Raw genomic sequence first — 21,470 nt, 5'->3', positions numbered from 1 at the left:
GGCAGTGTGATCGAGAGGTCTGAAGGACAGAAGATCAAAGGAAAATTCCTGGAGAGCCGATCAAGGCTGAGTGAGAAGTCCAAACTAGATCTGGAGGATTAAAGTTTGGCAGGTAGGTTGAGGTAAGCAAACTGGAGGAGCGACAGTGAGGTCGGGTTCCCGGAGAGAACAACCTTAGGCCGCTGATCCAACTGAAGAAATTGGGAAGGTTTCCAAGTTGAGATCAAGAACAGTTCTACTGTTCTTTTATTAGTCATGCATTATTATACTGTTATGCTAACATCTGTGTTGCAGGGTGTTTTTTGTTCTAACACTGTTTTGCAGGTCTAGGCGAATCGGTCGACCGAACCAGAGGACCGGTCGACCGAACCAAGTAAGATCAGCACAGAAGTTAGTCCAGATCAGAACTGAGCCAGAGTCCGGTCGAAGCTTGATCGGTCGACCGAAAGGTAAGATCGGTCAACCGAACCTGTTGACTCAGCAAGCCAGTTCATCAGCACCGAATCAGCAAGCAAAGGAAAGAAGGGCTGATCGGTCGACCGAACAAGAGGATCAGTCGACCGATCCAATCAGCATTTAATCAACATTAAAGAGTGATCTCGGTAGATTTCAGCGAACAAGGAAAAACCTTGTTCGGTCGACCGATAAAAGGGTTCGGTCGACCGAACCATTGAAGGCAAATTAAAGCATAATTATGAGCCAGCGTCAGATTGCCAGCTGGAGGTGATCGAAGCTGGTTCGGTCGACCGAACAGGGGATTGGTCGACCGAACCCTCAGTACTCCTATAAAACCAGGCTCGAAGGCAGAGGCGGAAACAACTTTTCTGATCAACCCTTGTTCTCGTTTGCAATCTGTCCACGCTACAAGTCTTCATCAAATTTGCAAGCGACTTCATCCGATTGCCGGCCGAGCTACGACTTAAATTCTACAATTGTCGGTATAGCTTTATTTTTGTACTGTACTTTAATTCTATAAGATTGTAGAAGTGTTACTATCTTACATATCTGTACTTGTACGATTCACTTCTTTTCGAGGAGTTCGGAAAGAAGGATTATAGTATTTTTCCCATCGGTGCGGTCAAGGACCGCGGGCCTTCGAGTAGGAGTCGAGCTAGGCTCCGAATGAAGTAAACGATTGTGTCTCATTTCTTATTTTCCGCTGCACGATTCTGACTTAAAAAGAAAAGAATAGTTTTTAAAAAGAAGCGATATTCACCCCCCCCCTCTATCGCGCTACTCGATCCTATCAATTTCCACACGAGGGCAGTCGACTGATGGTTTTGGCAGTCGACTGGTAGGCGGGATTTTCAAACCTGTGGCTTATATAACCAAGCCTTGGGAGCTTGATTAAGGTTGATGAAATAGAGGTGGTTAACCTCTATTAGTAGTCTTCCAAAGCCTCTAAGCTCTTCTTGTGATCTAAAAGTGTTTGGATCAAGGTTGTTGTAACACCCCAAATTTCATGATTTGGAGTCCTAAAAGACCTTATTAAAATCTAGGAATATTTTAGAAAAATTCAAGAGATTTTTAGAAATTTTTAGAGTATTTTTATGTAATTTTTGGAGGTCGTTTGGTATTTTTACCAAAAGAAAGAAGTTTTGACAAAAATGTCCAAGCTGAGGCTCGAACCGGCAACCCTTGACTCGAGCAAAACCCGACAAACCAACTGGGCTAGCAGTTGTTACTTGATCAAGTAAAGGAAGAATTTTATTTAAGTAATAGAAGTTAATAGCAAGAAATAATAAGAAGAAAATAGGTTGAAGTCGGGATTCGAAACCACGAACCGGGACTTAAGCAGAACGCAGCCCACCAACAGACCAACCGAACTTTTCTTAACTAATTCTATATCGAAATATATTTAAGTATTACTAGTTAACAGAAACCTTAGGGTATTAAAAGTAAGAACTTAGGGATTAATCACGAAACCTAAATTCTTTCCTCCCCTTTATCTCGGGACGACGTTTTCTCTTGGGCGAAAAACGCAGCCGAGCTTTAGGGCGTCTCCGGTGGCCGGCCAAAGACTCATTCAAAGGCTTCTTCATCTCCTTGAGATCCTCTCGTCGAGGAGGAGCCGTGAGCACAAGGAGGGACCGAAAGCTCGAGTTCTCCGAAGCCCTAGAATTGTTCTCGCCGGCTGTAAGTCCAAGGAACCGAAGTAAGTGCTCTCACCTGCAGTAAGGGTAGTTCAGATTCTTGTTTTCTTCCTCTTGTTCTTCCGAAGCATGTTGTAAGAAGTGTCTTCTTGAGGCCATCTGCTGTAAATTCAATCTGGATTGGTTGGGTTGTGGATAAGAAACAAATTGTTTAGTTTCGACATGTGTTTCGGATTTCTTGTTAGCATTCTGTTTTTCCGGAGCTTGTCGAAAGGGGCAGTGATTCCCTTTGAATTTTCTGCCGTGAGATTTAGAAAGAAGTCTGTTCATTCATTTTGGCCTTCGGACTAAGTTGTAGAGAATTGTAGAATGCAAGGGACTCAGTTTTCCTTGGGATTTCGGAATAGGTTGTACAGAATTAATTGTTAGAGGTAAGAGTAGTTTCAAGATTTTACCTTCTCCTTTGCATTACTGCCGAAACCTGCTTAAAAATCCTATTGCCCTATAAAGGTATAAGTTGTGGACAAGTTTTATATAGGTTTTATTATATTCTAGTAAGCTTAGTTTGGATGTGCAATTCGAGTGGTGCTACTAAATTGGCATGAACAGAACAGCCTTTGAAATTTGCTGTGTATTAGGATTTGTGCAGTTCTCTGTTCATTCCTTTAAATATGCAGTTCTAAACCCTTGTTGCCAAGTAAACAACAATAAACAGATTTAATTTGGAAGTTTCAGTTGGATCCTTAGTAGTCAATCCATGCACGAAGTTTTAGGTTCCTGTGGAATTTTTTTGGTGGTGCAGATGATGTGTGATGCCAGGACTATGGAAGTCTTGGGATTAGAAAGGAGTCCCTTTAGTCTTCTTTCCTTAATTTTACTTTCCGCATTTTAGTTATTGTAACCATTTGAGTTGTATTTTAAGTTCATGTAATTTGAGATTATTCTGTTTAGATTGCATGTAGGATGAGTTCAGTTTAGTAAGTAGATAATTGTGTGTTTGATACTTATTTAACTACGTGGGTGTTTGATAAATGTTCAGCCTCCTGTGGCTGATGTATACTATGCTTGTATCTTGGTTTATGATCACCGGTACAAGGGAGACTTTGTCAAAAATTTTCGGTAGGGTTTCCATGAGATTTTTAATCATACCGGTTAAGTAGAGTTAGTAGTTAAGTAACGGTCATCCTTAGAGTGTAGTAGTAGTAAGAAGGGTAGTCATTACAGTTGGTATCAGAGCAGTTCCCATTCTCCAGCATCACACATCAGCACCATCCTTGCCGTCTTCAAGTAAGAAAGTATTTAAGTTTTCTTTTATACTTTTCTTATTATTTGCAGTATAGAGTATTTGCTTAGAAATGTTTAAGTAAGATAGAAGTTCTTGATTTCTTTTGTTTACATATGTATATATGTCTAGAAAGCATAGGAATGATTTTAAGTTTCTCTACATAACTATATGTCAAGAAAAGGACATCCCCGTACCGTTAGGACTGAACACAGGAGAACGAAGAGTCCAGAACAGTTTCCAGGACCCGATATGGACACTACGAAGTTGTAGTCATGCCATTTGGTGTGACCAATGCACCTGTGGTCTCCAGGGACCTTATAACAGGTCTTCCAAGGACTACTAATGGGTACGATGTGATATGGGTGATAGTGAACAGTGAAGTTAAGAGAGTAAGGAACAAAAGAGTATCATTAGTGGGAGTCATTTAGAACAAGAAGCATGAGAAAGTTACTTAGGAGCGTGAGGATAGTATGAGATAGAAATATTCGGAATTATTCTAAGTTCGAGGACGAACTTTTTATAAGGTAGGGAGGATTGTAACACCCCATATTTCATGATTTGGAGTCCTAAAAGACCTTATTAAAATCTAGGAATGTTTTAGAAAAATTCTAGAGATTTTTAGAAATTTTTAGAGTATTTTTATGCAATTTTTGGAGGTCGTTTGGTATTTTTACTAAAAGAAAGAAGTTTTGACAAAAAATGTCCAAGCCGAGGCTCGAACCGGCAACCCTTGACCCGAGCAATACCCGACTAACCAACTGGGCTAGCAGTTGTTACTTGATCAAGTAAAGGAAGAATTTTATTTAAGTAATAGAAGTTAATAGCAAGAAATAATAAGAAGAAAATAAGTTGTAGCCGGGATTCGAACCAACGAGCCGGGCCTTAAGCAGAACGCAGCCCACCACCAGACCAGCAGAACTTTTCTAAAATAAATCTATATCGAAATATATTTAAGTAGTACTAGTTAACAGAAACCGTAGGGTATTAAAAGGAAGAACTTAGGGATTAATCACGAAACCTAAATTCTTTCCTCCCCTTTCTCTCGGCGACGACATTTTCTCTCGGGCAAAAAACGTAGCCGAGCTTTAGGGCTTCTCCGGTGGCCGGCCAAAGACTCATTCAAAGGCTTCTTCATCTCCTTGCGATCCTCTCGTCGAGGAGGAGCCGTGAGCACAAGGAGGGACCGAAAGCTCGAGTTCTCCGAAGCCCTAGAATTGTTCTCGCCGACTGTAAGTCCAAGGAACCGAAGTAAGTGCTCTCACCTGCAGTAAGGGTAGTTCAGATTCTTGTTTTCTTCCTCTTGTTCTTCCGAAGCATGTTGTAAGAAGTGTCTTCTTGAGGCTAGCTGCTGTAAATTCAATCCGGATTGGTTGGGTTTTGGATAAGAAACAAATTGTTTAGTTTCGTAATGTGTTTCGGATTTCTTGTTAGCATTCTGTTTTTCCGGAGCTTGTCGAAAGGGGCAGTGATTCCCTTTGAATTTTTTGCCGTGAGATTTAGAAAGAAGTCTGTTCATTCATTTTGGCCTTCAGATTAAGTTGTAGAGAATTGTAGAATGCAAGGGACTCAGTTTTCCTTGGGATTTCGGAATAGGTTGTACAGAATTAATTGTTAGAGGTAAGAGTAGTTTCAAGATTTTACCTTCTCCTTTGCATTACTGCCGAAACCTGCTTAAAAACCCTATTGCCCTATAAAGGTATACGTTGTGGACAAGTTTTATATAGGTTTTATTATATTCTAGTAAGCTTAGTTTGGATGTGCAATTCAGGTGGTGCTACTAAATTGGCATGAACAGAACAGCCTTTGAAATTTGCTGTGTATTAGGATTTGTGCAGTTCTCTGTTCATTCCTTTAAATATGCAGTTCTAAACCCTTGTTGCCAAGTAAACAACAATAAACAGATTTAATTCGGAAGTTTCAGTTGGATCCTTAGTAGCCAATCCATGCACGAAGTTTTAGGTTCCTGTGGAATTTTTTTAGTGGTGCAGATGATGTGTGATGCCAGGACTAGGGAAGTCTTGGGATTAGAAAGGAGTCCCTTTAGTCTTCTTTCCTTAATTTTAGTTTCTGCATTTTAGTTATTGTAACCATTTGAGTTATATTTTATGTTCATGTAATTTGAGATTATTCTGTTTAGATTGCATGTAGGATGAGTTCAATTTAGTAAGTAGATAATTGTGTGTTTGATACTTATTTAACTACGTGGGTGTTTGATAAATGTTCAGCCGCCTGTGGCTAATGTATACTATGCTTGTATCTTGGTTTATGATCACCGGTACAAGGGAGACTTTGCCGAAATTTTTCGGTAGGGTTTCCATGAGATTTTTAATCATACCGGTTAAGTAGAGTTAGTAGTTAAGTAACGGTCATCCTTAGAGTGTAGTAGTAGTAAGAAGGGTGGTCGTTACAGTTGGTATCAGAGCAGTTCCCATTCTCCAGCATCACACATCAGCACCATCCTTGCCGTCTTCAAGTAAGAAAGTATTTAAGTTTTCTTTTATACTTTTCTTATTATTTGCAGTATAGAGTATTTGCTTAGAAATGTTTAAGTAAGATAGAAGTTCTTGATTTCTTTTGTTTACATATGTATATATGTCTAGAAAGCATAGGGACGATTTTAAGTTTATCTACATAACTAGATGTCAAGAAAAGGACGTCCCCGTATCGTTAGGACTGAGCACAGGAGAACGAAGAGTCCAGAATAGTTTCCAGGACCCAATATGGACACTACGAAGTTGTAGTCATGCCATTTGGTGTGACCAATGCACCTGTGGTCTCCAGGGACCTTATAACAGGTCTTCCAAGGACTACTAATGGGTACGATGTGATATGGGTGATAGTGGACAGTGAAGTTAAGAGACTAAGGAACAAAAGAGTATCATTAGTGGGAATCATTTAGAACCAGAAGCATGAGGAAGTTACTTAGGAGCGTGAGGATAGTATGAGATAGAAATATTCGGAATTATTCTAAGTTCGAGGACGAACTTTTTATAAGGTAGGGAGGATTGTAACACCTCAAATTTCATGATTTGGAGTCCTAAAAGACCTTATTAAAATCTAGAAATGTTTTAGAAAAATTCTAGAGATTTTTAGAAATTTTTAGAGTATTTTTATGCAATTTTTGGAGGTCGTTTGGTATTTTTACCAAAAGAAAGAAGTTTTGATAAAAAATGTCCAAGCCGAGGCTCGAACCGGCAACCCTTGACCCGAGCAAAACCCAACTAACCAACTGGGCTAGCAGTTGTTACTTGACTAAGTAAAGGAAGAATTTTATTTAAGTAATAGAAGTTAATAGCAAGAAATAATAATAAGAAAATAAGTTGCAACCGGAATTCGAACCCACGAGCTGGGCCTTAAGCAGAATGCAGCCCACCAACAAACCAGCCGAACTTTTCTTAACTAAATCTATATCGAAATATATTTAAGTAGTACTAGTTAACAGAAACCTTAGGGTATTAAAAGGAAGAACTTAGGGATTAATCACGAAACCTAAATTCTTTCTGTAACACTCATGGAATACTTAGCAGGATTTTAGATATATTTTTATCATAATAAAAATAAATAGGCATTATGTGTACATTTGCAAAAAAATGATAAAACAAAATAGAACCAAAAAGAGATGACCAAGGCTTGAACCTTGGATCTCTTATTAGATATATGTAAGTGTAAACCAATAGACCAAGAGAAGTTATTATTAAAGGGAAAAGTAACAATATAGTTAAGAGTAAGAGGAGAGTTTTTTATTGAGAAAGAGAAGTTAGAGTTGCCTTCTCCCTCTCAAAAGAAAAGAGGATTCTTGTTTCCTCTTTTCATTAAGGAGAAATAAAAGAAAGGAGAAGGAAAAGTACATTTTCCCTTCCTTCTCTCATGATGAATAAAAGGGAAATTAAAGAGGAAAACTCATTTTCTCCTCTTCCTCCTCCCTCCTTCTCCTCACCGTGACCAAGACCTCTCCTCACCTCTCCTTGCCAAAATCCAAAAACAAAGGAGGACCCCTCTCTAGGAAGGCTCCACAAGCAAGATATTTCCCTTAAGTAAATCAAACAAAGATGTAAGTATTCCCTCACCTGTGGTACAAGTCGCTTACGATATTTCGAAAGATTTGAACTCTTGAAATTTAAAATAAAAAGAGAAGAAACCATGCTCATGAATCTTAGTAGGTTATGATATGAATTTAGTTAGAAAAAATTATGTGTATGATGTTTTAAGCTTGATCTTCTTATGAATATGTTTATTGACCTTCTCTTTTCTTTTATAAGGTTCGGCCATGATGAAATTGTAGGGTTCATGAAGCTTTAAACTTAATTTAACATGCTCATGGATTTATTTATGATGTGTTATGAAATTAGCTAGAGATTCATGTTTATATGTTGTCTAGAAGTCATTTTCTTGCTTGAGGAAGTTTCGGCCATGATGAAATCGTAGGGTTCATGAAGCTTAAAACTTAATTTAACATGCTCATGGATTTATTTATGATGTGTTATGAAATTAGCTAGAGATTCATGTTTATATGTTGTTTAAAAGTTTGACTCTTGCTTGAGAAAGTTTCGGCCATAATGGAAATTTTAGGGTTCATGAAGCTCAAAACCTAAGTTAGTATGCTCATAGATCTCCATATGATATGTTATGAAATTAGTTAGAGATTTATGTTTACATGTTGCTTATAAGTTTACTTCTTAGCTTATGAAGTTTCGGCCATGATAGAGTTTTAGGGTTTCATAAAGCTTCAAACCTAATTTAGCATGTTCATAGGCTTCCTTGTGATATGTTATCAAATTGGCTAGGTATTCATGTTCAAAGGTTACTTAGAAGTCTACTTCTTGTTGTATGATGTTTCGGCCATGATAAATTTTTAGGGTTCAAGAAGCTTAAAAACCTAAGTTAGTATGCTCATAGACTTTTTATGATATGTTATAAAATGTGCTAGAAACTCATGCTTATATGTTGCTTAGAAGTTCATTTCCTACTTGATGAAGTTTCGACCATGATGAATTCTTAGGGTTCATGAAGCTCCAAACCTAACTTAGTATGCTCATAGACTTCTTTATGATATATGATGGAATTAGCTAGGTGTTCATGTTACATGTTGCTTAGAAGTTTATATTCTTGACTTATGAAGTTTCGGCCATGATAAGGTTTTAGGGTTTTATAAAGCTCAAAACCTAATCTAGCATGCTCATAGGACTTCTTTATGATATGTTATCAAATTGGCTAAGTATTTATGTTCATATGTTGCTTAGAAGTTCACTTCTTGTTATATGATGATGTTTCGGCTATGATGAGGTTTTAGGGTTCATGAGACTCAAAACCTAATTTAGTATGTTCATAGACTTCTTATGAGATGTTATGAAATTTGCTAAGTATTCATGTTGTATGTTGCTTAGAAGTTATCTTTTGTTATGAACTCTTGGCCATAACTATAACCTAGGATTCATGAAAGTTTAAACTTAAACTTAGCAAGCCATGAATTTTCCTTATGATATGACATGAAAGTAGTTTGCTGTTTTATGTTCATGTAGAACTTAATTCCATACTCTTAGAGGTTCGGCCACAACTAAGTTGAAAGGGCTAAGAAGCTTAGAACCTACTACCTATGCTCATGACATTCTTATTAGCTTATGACATGAATTTGATTTAAGGTTCACATGCTTATATGTAGTTGTAACCTAAAACTTAGCATGGAGACTCTCGGCCACCATATAAAACTAGGGTTAGAGACCCAATCATGACTTTTCTAGGTGTCTCACATACTAGAATATGAACTAGGAGATACTAGTAAATGTTTTCCATGTATGATTATGGTTGCCTACGATAATTTATGTACTTAATTAAGGATGCTCATGAATTATGCATGATGATGACCCTTATGATATGTTTTATGTTAAGTATGCATGCTTTATGACAAGACCAGTAACATGTTTGATTATGTATGTTATGAATTATGCATGATATGATTCTTATGATGACTATGTACTCAAGCATGTATGATTTCAAATATGTTGCATGCTCATTATGTAAGCTTATGAACCAAGCATGATAATGGTTTTATATGATGGCCATGTGCCAAGAATGTATGCCTTATGATATGATAATAAAATGGCAAAGAGTTGCTTCCCTTAAGTTGGGATTAAGAGCACTCTTCATGTTAAGACAAGAGCATGACATCTATGATGATATGATATGGCAGTTATGATGATATGATATGCATGACATGTACTTTACTTTGTATGGCTTGTACCAAGGGTGGGCTCCATAAGCGCCCCTAGACCGACGGACTATGAACGTGTCTAGTAAAAAGGGATGGGCTCCTTAGTACGGCCCTAGGCCGATGGACTATGAACGGGTCTAGATCCCTAGTAGGTTCGGGGCTAGCTACCCTGTCCTAGGGATTGCGCGTATTTATGTATGTATGTGGTACAAGCCGGGCTCTCATGATGATGATATTATGTTCAAGTATTAAAAGATATGTTTAAAGACATCTTGCACTCGACATGGCATATGTTTTAAAAGGACATTTTGCATAATGCACCCATTCATATATGATATGTTTCTTCTATGTTTCATGTAATCTGATGATATGTCATGCTTCTCATGACTCTCCTCATATGATTCCTTTATTTATGATATGTTAGAAACATGGTTTATAAGGATATGTTATGATCAGAAATTATGCTCACATTTCATATTGATAGATGATTATGTTTTCAATGATGATATGCTTATATGATTATACTTGAGATATGGTTTTTGTGAGTAGGAAAGAATCTTACTGAGCTCATGTGCTCATAGCTTACTTCCTTGTACCACAGATAAAGGCAAGGGATGGATGACCTAAGGGAGCTGCAGGAGAGGCAAGGAGGTGTGTGTGGCAGTGGCTCGGCTGAGACAAATAAGACCTGCTATAATGTTTTGTTATGTTTGACATGAACCATTGTATTTATGTTACATTCCAGTATAACTTTATGACATTTCCGTTGCTTTATGTTATAAGAAAGAAATTTTAAATATGCATGTAATCTGGAATAGTTAAGTAAGTAAGTAACCCCGTCCCTTTGGGTAGCAGGGAGGGCGGGCGTTACACTTTCCTCCCCTTTCTCTCGGCGACGGCGTTTTCTCTCGGGCGAAAAACGCAGCCGAGCTTTAGGGTGTCTCCGGTGGCCGGCCAAAGACTCATTCAAAGGCTTCTTCATCTCCTTGTGATCCTCTCGTCGAGGAGGAGCCGTGAGCACACGGAGGGACCGAAAGCTCGAGTTCTCCGAAGCCCTAGAATTGTTCTCGCCCGCTGTAAGTCCAAGGAACCGAAGTAAGTGCTCTCACCGACAGTAAGGGTAGTTCAGATTCTTGTTTTCTTCCTCTTGTTCTTCAGAAGCAAGTTGTAAGAAGTGTCTTCTTGAGGCTAGCTGCTGTAAATTCAATCCGGATTGGTTGGGTTTTGGATAAGAAACAAATTGTTTAGTTTCGACATGTGTTTCGGATTTCTTGTTAGCATTCTGTTTTTCCGGAGCTTGTCGAAAGGGGCAGTGATTCCCTTTGAATTTTCTGCCGTGAGATTTAGAAAGAAGTCTGTTCATTCATTTTGGCCTTCGGATTAAGTTGTAGAGAATTGTAGAATGCAAGGGACTCAGTTTTCCTTGGGATTTCGGAATAGGTTGTACAGAATTAATTGTTAGAGGTAAGAGTAGTTTCAAGATTTTACCTTCTCCTTTGCATTACTGCCGAAACCTGCTTAAAAACCCTATTGCCCTATAAAGGTATAAGTTGTGGACAAGTTTTATATAGGTTTTATTATATTCTAGTAAGCTTAGTTTGGATGTGCAATTCGGGTGGTGCTACTAAATTGGCATGAACAGAACAACCTTTGAAATTTGCTGTGTATTAGGATTTGTGTAGTTCTCTTTTTATTCCTTTAAATATGCAGTTCTAAACCCTTGTTGCCAAGTAAACAACAATAAATAGATTTAATTCAGAAGTTTCAGTTGGATCCTTAGTAGCCAATCCATGCACGAAGTTTTGGGTTCCTGTGGAATTTTTTTAGTGGTGCAGATGATGTGTGATGCCAGGACTATGGAAGTCTTGGGATTTGAAAGGAGTCCCTTTAGTCTTCTTTCCTTAATTTTAGTTTCCGCATTTTAGTTATTGTAACCATTTGAGTTGTATTTTAAGTTCATGTCATTTGAGATTATTCTGTTTAGATTGCATGTAGGAAGAGTTCAGTTTAGTAAGTAGATAATTATGTGTTTGATACTTATTTAACTGCGTGGGTGTTTGATAAATGTTCCAGCCGCCTGTGGCTGATGTATACTATGCTTGTATCTTGGTTTATGGTCACCGGTACAATGGAGACTCTACCGAAATTTTTCGGTAGGGTTTCCATGTGATTTTTAATCATACCGGTTAAGTAGAGTTAGTAGTTAAGTAACGGTCATCCTTAGAGTGTAGTAGTAGTAAGAAGGGTGGTCATTACAGTTGTGGTGAGGTTTCTCCACCGAGAAGGAGATTTGAGCTAGCCGAAGATTTTCGGGGAGTCATCCACCGACGGATCGAGATCGTCCACCTTATGGACAGCCATGGAGTAGGAGTAAGTGATCTCCAAACCACGTTACATAAACGTGTTAGAGGTTTGATTTTCTTGGTTATTGCCTCTAGGTTTAGCTTTCTATTTGTTAGATTTGTTTTGTATTTCCGTTGTGCACTAACAAGTGTAGGAAGTGACGATTTGGGTGAGATGCTATTCACCCCCCCTCTCAAGTGAACGTCAAGGTCCCAACAAATCTTAGCTCGAGTTCCCATTAGACCCTCTCTAGCCAACCGATTCATGCGATTTTATCCTATGTGTCCTAATCTAGCATGCCAAATCTCATCAGTTATATCTGTATAACTAGTTAGAACAATGTTTGAAAAATAATCATCAATAGCATAATTGACATTTGGTTCTACATCAAAAATCATAAAACCATTTGTTAAAAAATCATGTCCGATTGACACTGAGTCAATCTTAAGTTCAACAAAGGATTGTAAAAATTAATACAATACCCTAAATCAAAAAGACACGTAACTGAAACAAGGTTTCATCTAATTTCAGGAGCATACAAGACATCATGTAGAAACAAAACACTACCACCACGGAGGTTGAGTTTGCAAGTGTCAACTCCTTTAACTTCAACTCTTGTATTGTTTCCCACATAGATCCACTTGTTGCCACCTGGTACCCGATAGTACTCAACAAATGTAACTCGCTCTTGAGCTACATGGTTGGTTGCTCCCGAATCTATAATCCACAAAGGAAAAGAATCAGCTAACAACACTGAGCTAGCAACAAAATACTCAGGAAAAGAAAACACACTTGGATTTACCCTTTTTGGCTCAGTGCACTCCCGAGCGAAGTGACCCTTCTTGTCGTAGTTAAAACAAGTCAACTTGTTTTTAGATTTCTTCCCAATCTTCTTTACTATCTTCATGATTGGGCCCTGTCCCATAGTAGCAGCTTCCCTTTTTTTTCCCTTCCCTTTCTTGAACAATTTCTTTTTCATAGATCTAGACGATCCAGCAGAACCTACAGCCACATAGGCTAGTCCAGAAATCCTTGCAGATTCAACTCTCTCCGCCTTCAATTCTACATAGCGTGAGACGTTAGTGAAAGTCTTGATACTCTCACTGTGAGTTAGGGTCTGCTTCATAGAATCTAGAACTGAACAAATAACTGCTTGAACCTGTTGTTCATCGGTCTCATGACCAACAGTTCTAAGCTCCCGAATCATGTTCGACATCTCCCTGAGGTGTTGAACCATTGATACATTCAGATGCTTCTTGTAGTTGTCAAACTTGATTGTCAGCTGTCGAAGCTTGCTCAGACTTACTCCACTGTAGTTTTCTTTAAGGGCTACCCAAACTGTATGAGCCAAAAGATATGACTCATACTTAAAAGCTAGGTCGTCTACCATTAAACTAATCAATATGCCCTTTACAGTGAAGTCCTTTTTCTTCCATGCCTTATAGGCATTAAGTTCTTGTCTGTGTTGTGTAGTGGAACCATCTACAGGTTCTACCATAACCTGATTTACAACCTCTAAAACTTCTTGTTCCTCAAGTACATATTGTTTCCTAAGGTGGCAAATCTTATAGTTATCCCCATTAAGTTTTTCACCCTTGTTGAGTTCAGCTATAATATTTTTGGTTGTCATAATCTATCATAAATAAACACATTATTTAATATTAAGTGTAATTGATATGCATGCAATTTATGATTGACTCAATATTAATTTGAGTTGGTTTGCACAATCAAGTGACAACAATGTTTTCATTTATAATTCATATGATCAATCAAATCAATATTGATCTATTCTATTACATAGATCTCAACTAATGAACTAATCATTTATAATATCATAATTTCTTTAATTAAATGAATTGATGATTTAATAAATCATGATTACTTTAATTAAATAAATGGATCATTTAATAAAAATGAACTAATCATGCATCATGTCAAGTAAATCGCATAAATAAATGAACATGCCATTAATATAAAATTATGTTGTATATTGTTAACATATAACTGACTGACATGAACGAAATGGACTAATATTGTTCACACATAATGAAAATAGCAATAACAGAACTCTAGTAAACTAGATAGGCTACTACCACTCCCACTAGGACAGACACTAGTGTAGTGGCCAACATTATCCCTTTCAGCTTAAACTCATTTAGAGTAATCTTAGGCAGGACAACTTCAGGATTCTCTATAAGATCCTCAATTGGATCCTCTTTTGGATCCTCCTCGATCATTTCGGGGTCCTTTTCGAACTCTTCAGGATATTCTTCAGTCATATGGTGAAGCAGTTCATTACATGATACTGAATATGTGACGTGTCCTTGATGACGCCTCAAATCTAGTCTGCTATCATCCTAGGATTTTCTAGCAATGAACGCATCAAAGCTCATATCCTATAACTGTCCAGGATTGGAAACTCTTCTCGCTCAAGTTTCTAAAATAAATCATCAAGTCGTCTAATGTGTCCGTCGATTCCATAAGTAGAGTTATACTCTATCTCCTGAATTTCCTTCCTGAGTTGATTTTGTCGCACTTCACGACGAGTCAATGTAGTAATCGTCCGTGTCATCTAAAAAATTAAAATTAAATAAGTCAGTACAAAACTGACTAACCAGTATAAAACTAGCTTAATTCAATTTATACAGGCATAGTACCAACATAATAAATCAAGAAAAACAAATCTTCTTGATTTTTAGGAGTTTAAGTTGATTGACCCATTGGATCGGTTGATTATGAGTTCAGATCCTAAGCTTGGTCCATTATCCACAATTAGAACTGATCTAATTTGATAGGGATCTTTGTACCTATGTTTTGTTACTGTTTAATCTAAGTCCATTTCAGTCAATTTCAGACTTATTGATCAAACTCAGGTCTGTTTGATTAAACCAATGCCCATTGGTTTAAGTCTAACCAATTAGAGCAAATCTAATCATTTGATCAAATTTTGTCCATGCCCAATTAATCAACCCAAATTGATTCCGATTTAAATCAACCTAGTTTAATTAAACCAACTAATAGTTTAATTAGACCAAACTAATTTGGTTAAACCAACATAATTAATTAAAATTGGATCAATAATCATAATTTTAATTAATTCCAACCTGCATAATATATATATATATATATATATATATATATATATATATATATATATATATCACCGCACGCTGCATGTTGCACGTTGTACACCACACGCCACGCAACCATGACGAACTCGGTTGCTGGCCATGCCAACGTTTTGAGGTGGTAGCTGGTTCTTTCCAGCACCGGAATCCAGTCGTCTTTAGGTCCAACGAGATCGCCGACACTTGCTCTGCCTGTCCCAACCACCACACATCGTCGGTCAATCGGGACGCCATCGCCGGCCACGGAATGCCAACATTAAAAAATTATCTATACATTATGGCATTATTTATATAGATTTTTTTAAGTATACAAAATACGATAATATCATTTTAACTCATTTCATTAAAAAGTAAACAAAAAATTGAAATTTTGAGCTCGGATAATGTCATTTTAACTAATTTCATTAAAAAGTAAAAAAAACTGAAAAATTTGAGCTCGGATATGTCTTTGATCATATCTGATGGTCAAATGGTTGTGAAAGACCCTCTTTCACACTGAAACTCTTCATTGCTCAATTGTAAATCGCGGCAACAGTGAGGCTCGAAGCGCTGACTTTCAAGTTCAGTAAGCACATCTATTCAGCCAAATACGTGTTAACCGCTTGACGGAGATTAAATTGTAATAAATTTATATAACTTGATACAAATACATCATACATGTGTTTATCCAACTTGAACGTCTTGTAGTCTAAACTTTTATAATAATAAAATTATTCCCAAATAGCATTTGATCAAAGTCGATTAAATCAACCTATCGTTGGGGGGAAAAAAAATCAAAATAAGATTACAATCAAGCTCGACGCAGCCTTGATATGGCTTATTATTTATTTGAAATTTATAATAATTATTAATATTATATATTTTTAAAATTTTAATAAAAATGAAAATTTTAATAATTTAAATTTTCTAATGTTTTAAGAAAATAAAAAATGTCAATTTTCTTCTGTCAGCATTATAATTAATCAAAGTTTATAATAATTTATTAATTTTAAATTTTTCTATAATTTTTCAATTTTATTTTAATAATTAAACTATAAAAACTCAATTTTATTTAATAATTAAACTATAAAAATATTTAAATAAAATATCTCAATCCAGGAGCTTAGCTAGTGGACATGGTGCACATTGGCTCATGTTCAAATCAGGTGAGATACAACAACTAATAGGTCACGCTAAACGCGATTCATTTTATTTCATATCTCATCCATCTCTATTGCAGTAAAAAAAAAAGATGGAGTAGCTATTTTAGTGACACCTTTAGGACGACCCTATGTACTTTATAAGAGATTAAATTATGAAAAAATTTATCCTTATAATTGTAGATATCTGGATGATAACTTAGTATTATTTTTCTCCTCTTTCTTGAAATTGTAGGTATCTGGATGATAACTTAGTACTCTTTCGCTCCACTGTACTATAACCTTGATGATATGTTTCACTCATCTCTAAAAAAATTTAATGAATCAGGTAAAACCAAATTTGGAGCTACTAGTTTAATTCCATGGAAAATTTTCACAATCCCTCACTCACCTTTAAAAAAAATGATTAACTAAATAACATCGAACCTGGGATGGTCGACCCGACCTATGGAAAATTTCCACTGGTTATCTATATAAATCAAGACATTATACATGGAGACTCATCATAACCGCCAACATTTTCAGGTTCGCTACCTATTAAGGAGAAAATTTTCTAATAATACGTCACATTCCAAGTCTCAAACTCCATATACTTGATCTATCACTGGAGAGCTTAACCATGACACTCTGCCCAGGAGGTAACCCTCACTCACCTCTAAAAATACAGAACTACCACATCAATAGCCTCTTAGAGTTGATCCTACAGGTATGAAAAGAGGTAAATGTAAAAAATCCAAACTAGTAAATGCATGGGCGAAGGTCTAGCAAAGGGTGATGAAATCTTCCATCAAGATTGGACCCCGACCTCTACGGTCATTACCTATGCGTCTATCTACTGAGCCAATTATGGGGATGACCCTCACTCACCTTTAAGGTAAATCCATTATCTTAATGACCCCCTTAGTGTTAGCTTCACATATATAGAGAGAAGTAAATATAAATACACAGGCGTTAGACGCATAGTGGAGTAAACCTCAAGTCATCAATTTTTAAGAATCTACCTTTAACCATTACGCAGAGATAACATATATCCACGGTCTACGCTACTCCCTAGGGCATCCTCACTCACCTCTAAAAAAAATTGTCGATGCTAATTAATAAATGTAGATAATTTAACGATTGCTTAGTCGGTAATCATGCATTTGCATTTTAAACCTTTTGAACTTCAATGTGTTATCGGCAAGGCAATCACCATGAACTTGCCATTTCTATTTTTGTAGTTGACATTTATATAGGTTAATTTTAGGAAGACTAGTTAGATTCTACTAAATTTTTGTTATCAATAATTTGAATAAATTAAAAAATACTCATAGTAAATAGCTCATCAATTCATCATTTTTATATCAATCATCTATTAAGAAAATTATCTATTAATACACCAAAATTAGAACTTAATTTTAAATATCTACAAAACTGAACAGACGCCCTCCGACTACTGTTAGAATGTATACTAAAAGCCTAACTTTTAGTATAAAATATTTATCTAGAAATAAGAATTACATTGATCAAATGTCTACATTTGTGATAAATGTAGTTGTTCAATTAATTTATATTGTAGATAACATGGTGTGTGGTGTCACACACAGAAGATCATGTTATCAGTACCTTATAAATTATAAACAGTAGCTCACGACCAAGATGGAAAGGAACAAACCATTGGAAGGTCGTAGTGTAATTAGGTGTTAGTTTATCTTAACTATATAATTACACTAGTACACTAAGAGTGTATTGAGTAGGACCATTAGAGGTAGTTTCTTTTATACTGACTTTATAAAGGAACAAAGACCTCAGTTATTATGGAAGTGTGTGCTCTTAATCCTAATATAATAACAAGCACATATATTTGATATTTATTTCTTTAATTTATCAATGGGTGAGATTTAGTTTGATGAATCAATAAGTCCGATAAGTTGAGAAATGATATCACTTATAGTGTGTGTTGTTGATTATAGAAGGAAACTGTGTCCTAGCAATCTAGGTTGAGAATGCCCCCAAGAGGAGCTCATAAGGATTGTCATGTTAAACCCTACAGGTGGACTTAGTCCGACATGACGATGAAGTTGAGTGGTACTACTCTTGGAGCTAGATATTAATTAAGTGAGTTGTCAGTAACTTACTTAATTAGTGGACATTTGTTATCTTAAACACAGGGAGACTAACACACTCATGATAAGAAGGAGCCCAAAATGTAATTTGGGATTGGTGCGGTAGTTCAATAATAGTTCTCTAGTGGAATGAATTATTATTGATAAAATTAAGTTGTGTGTTCGGGACGAGCACGGGATGCTTAATTTTATCGGGAGACCAAAACCAATTCCTCCTCTCGGTCCCTATCGTAGCCTCTAGTATATAGAGATTTATACCCACCGCATACCCACCTTCTTATGGGGCCGGCCAAGACCAAGTGGATGAGCCATGTAGGTGGCCGGCCAAAGCTTGGGTCCCAAGTTTAGGTGGCCGACCACTAGAATATTAAAAAGGATTTTTATTAAAATTATTTCTTATGTGGATATCATGATTTTAAAAGAGAGTTTAAAAATTAAAAATTTCCTTTTATAGCTTTCTACAAAAGATTAAGAGAAGAGATTAATCTCTTTCCTTATTTGTAGTTTAAAAGGATGGTTTTAATTTTTGGTTAAAACTTTCCTAATTTGTAAATCATCTACATGTTTAAAAGAGAGTTTAAAATTTAAAAATCTTTCCTTATTTGTTGATTAAAGGAGGATTTTAAATTTTAAGAAAACTTTCCTTTTTAACCATGTTCATGATTTAAAAGAGAGTTTAAAATTAAATATTCTCTTTTATAGGTTTCTACAAAAGATTAAGAAAAGATTTGATATCTTTCCTTATTTGTAGATTAAAAGAGTTTTTAATTTATAGAGATAACTTTCTTTTTATCCACATGTTTAAAAGAAAGATTTTAATTTATTAAATTTCCTTTTTATAAACCAATCATGAAAGGATAAAAATTATTTGACAAATTTTTATAAATTTCCGGAAGCAAATAAGGAAGTTTTAATTTTTGTTTAAAATTTTATTTGCTTAGAGAATTTATGTGGTGGCCGGTCATTACAAATTGAAAAGAAAAATTGTTTTTAATTAAATAAATTTTCCTTTTCGATGGCAAAAGAATTAAGGAAGTTTTTATTAATTTTTCCTTATTTGCCAAGACCAAGGATTATAAAAGAGGGGGTAGAGGAGGCTTCAAGGCTAAGGACTCTATTCTATTTTTCTCCCTCTTTTCCTTGGTGTGGTAGCCGGCCCTTCCATTTCTCTTCTCTCCTCTTGTTGTGGCCGAAATCTATCTTCTCTTGGAGCTTGGAGGATGTGGCCGGATCAAGGAAGGAGAAGAAGGAGAGAAAGCATGCATCCCTTGGAGCTTGGTTGGTGGAAAATTCTTCATCCTTTGGAAGTTCTTGTGCTTGGCCGAAACTTGAAGGAAGAAGAAAGAAGGTGCCTAGGTGGTTCTCATCTCGGAAGATCGTTGCCCACACAACGTCCGAGGTTAGAAGAGGAATACAGTAGAAGATCAAGAGGTCTTTCTAAAAGGTATAACTAGTAATTTTTCTTTCCGCATCATACTAGTTATTTTTGGAAATAATACTAAATACAAGAGGCATACGATTCTAGTGTTTCGAATTTGTTTTCGATATAGTATTATTTTGTTTTTCTTTTCCTTGTGATTTGATTGTTCTTTTCGGTTGACCTAAAGTTATTTTAGAAAATTAAATATTAGCTTTCCTTAAAAGGTTTTGTCTAGTCGGTGGTGGTTGCTCCCATATCCAAGAAGGCCATGTGCCTCGCCACGTCAGTACTGGGAACCAATTTTGGAAATTAATATTTAATGGAATTAATAATTTAGGTGATTTGGATCAAACGTGTTAAGTTCCGCAGGAGATCCAAGTCAAAACCTAAAAGAACAAATAGATTAAGTTTTGGATCAAACGTGTTAAGTTCCGCAGGCGATCCAAAATTTAATTTAAAAGAACACATGGTAGCTAGGAAAATGTTCAGACCTTTGTACAAAATTTTTGTACAGTGGAACCTCTAGGTTTTCCGAGTAGCAACCAACAATTGGTATCAGAGCTAGGGTTTTGCCTCTATGTATTTGGTATTAGTTTAATTATGCACATGTCATACATAATTTAGGCAGGATAATAGTAGGATGTGCTAACTTTATGGATGCAGGATCCAACTATTATGGCTTATAGTTATTATGTGTGTGATTGGACCCTTGGACATATCAAGGGCATTTATTGTGTGTGCATGATTGTATTATAAAATACAGCAGGAGCTATATTTAGTTTTATTAGGATTTTATTTTTTGATCTAGTTTACATGTACATTCCTTCGAGGAATATAGGATCGAAAAATGTAAAATTCTATTTATGCCGCGGATCGAATCTTGCAAGGCGTGGAACCTTTTTGAGGACCAGAGGCGCAGCAGAACAAGGAGCAAGATGGATGCGACAACTAGACCCGGTGGCGGTGGCCAAAGATGGCAGCAGCTAGGGTTGGCGATACACGGAGGACAGAAATAGATAAAAGCCATAATAGTTGAAAATTAGTTTTTATATTTATTGCTTTTTATGCTGTGTAGTGTGTGCTTGTTAGTATGCATGTTAGGTAGACTAGCATAGTCAAAATTCCTCACTTTAAATAACTAAGTGGGAGAGGGATTTTAAATAAATTCCATGGTCTCCATTACTGGTTTATAAGTGATGTAACAAGTTTGCGCGTTGGCTCTGAGTGCCTTCCTCCATATCGGATGAGCTTGTTTGCAGATCACTAGATTAAACTTCCATTTTGGATGACTATAGGAAGTTAATTAAGAGCGTGTGATCTTCCCCATCGGAAGGGGCATAATCTTATTAATGGACTTAGTGTCAAGTAATGGTATACACTTAGGCACGTCTAATAGTATCCTCCCCATCGGAGTCACTGCTATTATTTGTGTGACTGAAGAAAACCAACTATTAATTTGTCAAATAAATAGGTTGACAAGATAATAAAATTAAAAACCCCTCTTACGAATGTTTGATTTTGTATACGTCCACACTATCGTGGCATACAAAATTCACGGTGTTTGAGGTAATTTTATTTGTCATAAAGATTTATTGACAAGATAATTAATGGGTAAACCCCTCCTCTTACAAATGTTTAATTTTGTATACGTCCACACTATCGTGGCATGCAAAATTCACGGTGTTTGAGGTGTTGGTGAATTTAAATAATATTGTTTGAGGAATCAATGTTATTTTAAATTCAAAAGTT

The sequence above is a fragment of the Zingiber officinale genome, chromosome 9A (genome assembly GCF_018446385.1).
Source record: "Zingiber officinale cultivar Zhangliang chromosome 9A, Zo_v1.1, whole genome shotgun sequence".
NCBI lineage: Eukaryota > Viridiplantae > Streptophyta > Magnoliopsida > Zingiberales > Zingiberaceae > Zingiber > Zingiber officinale.
Note: the sequence above shows the minus strand (reverse complement) of the source record.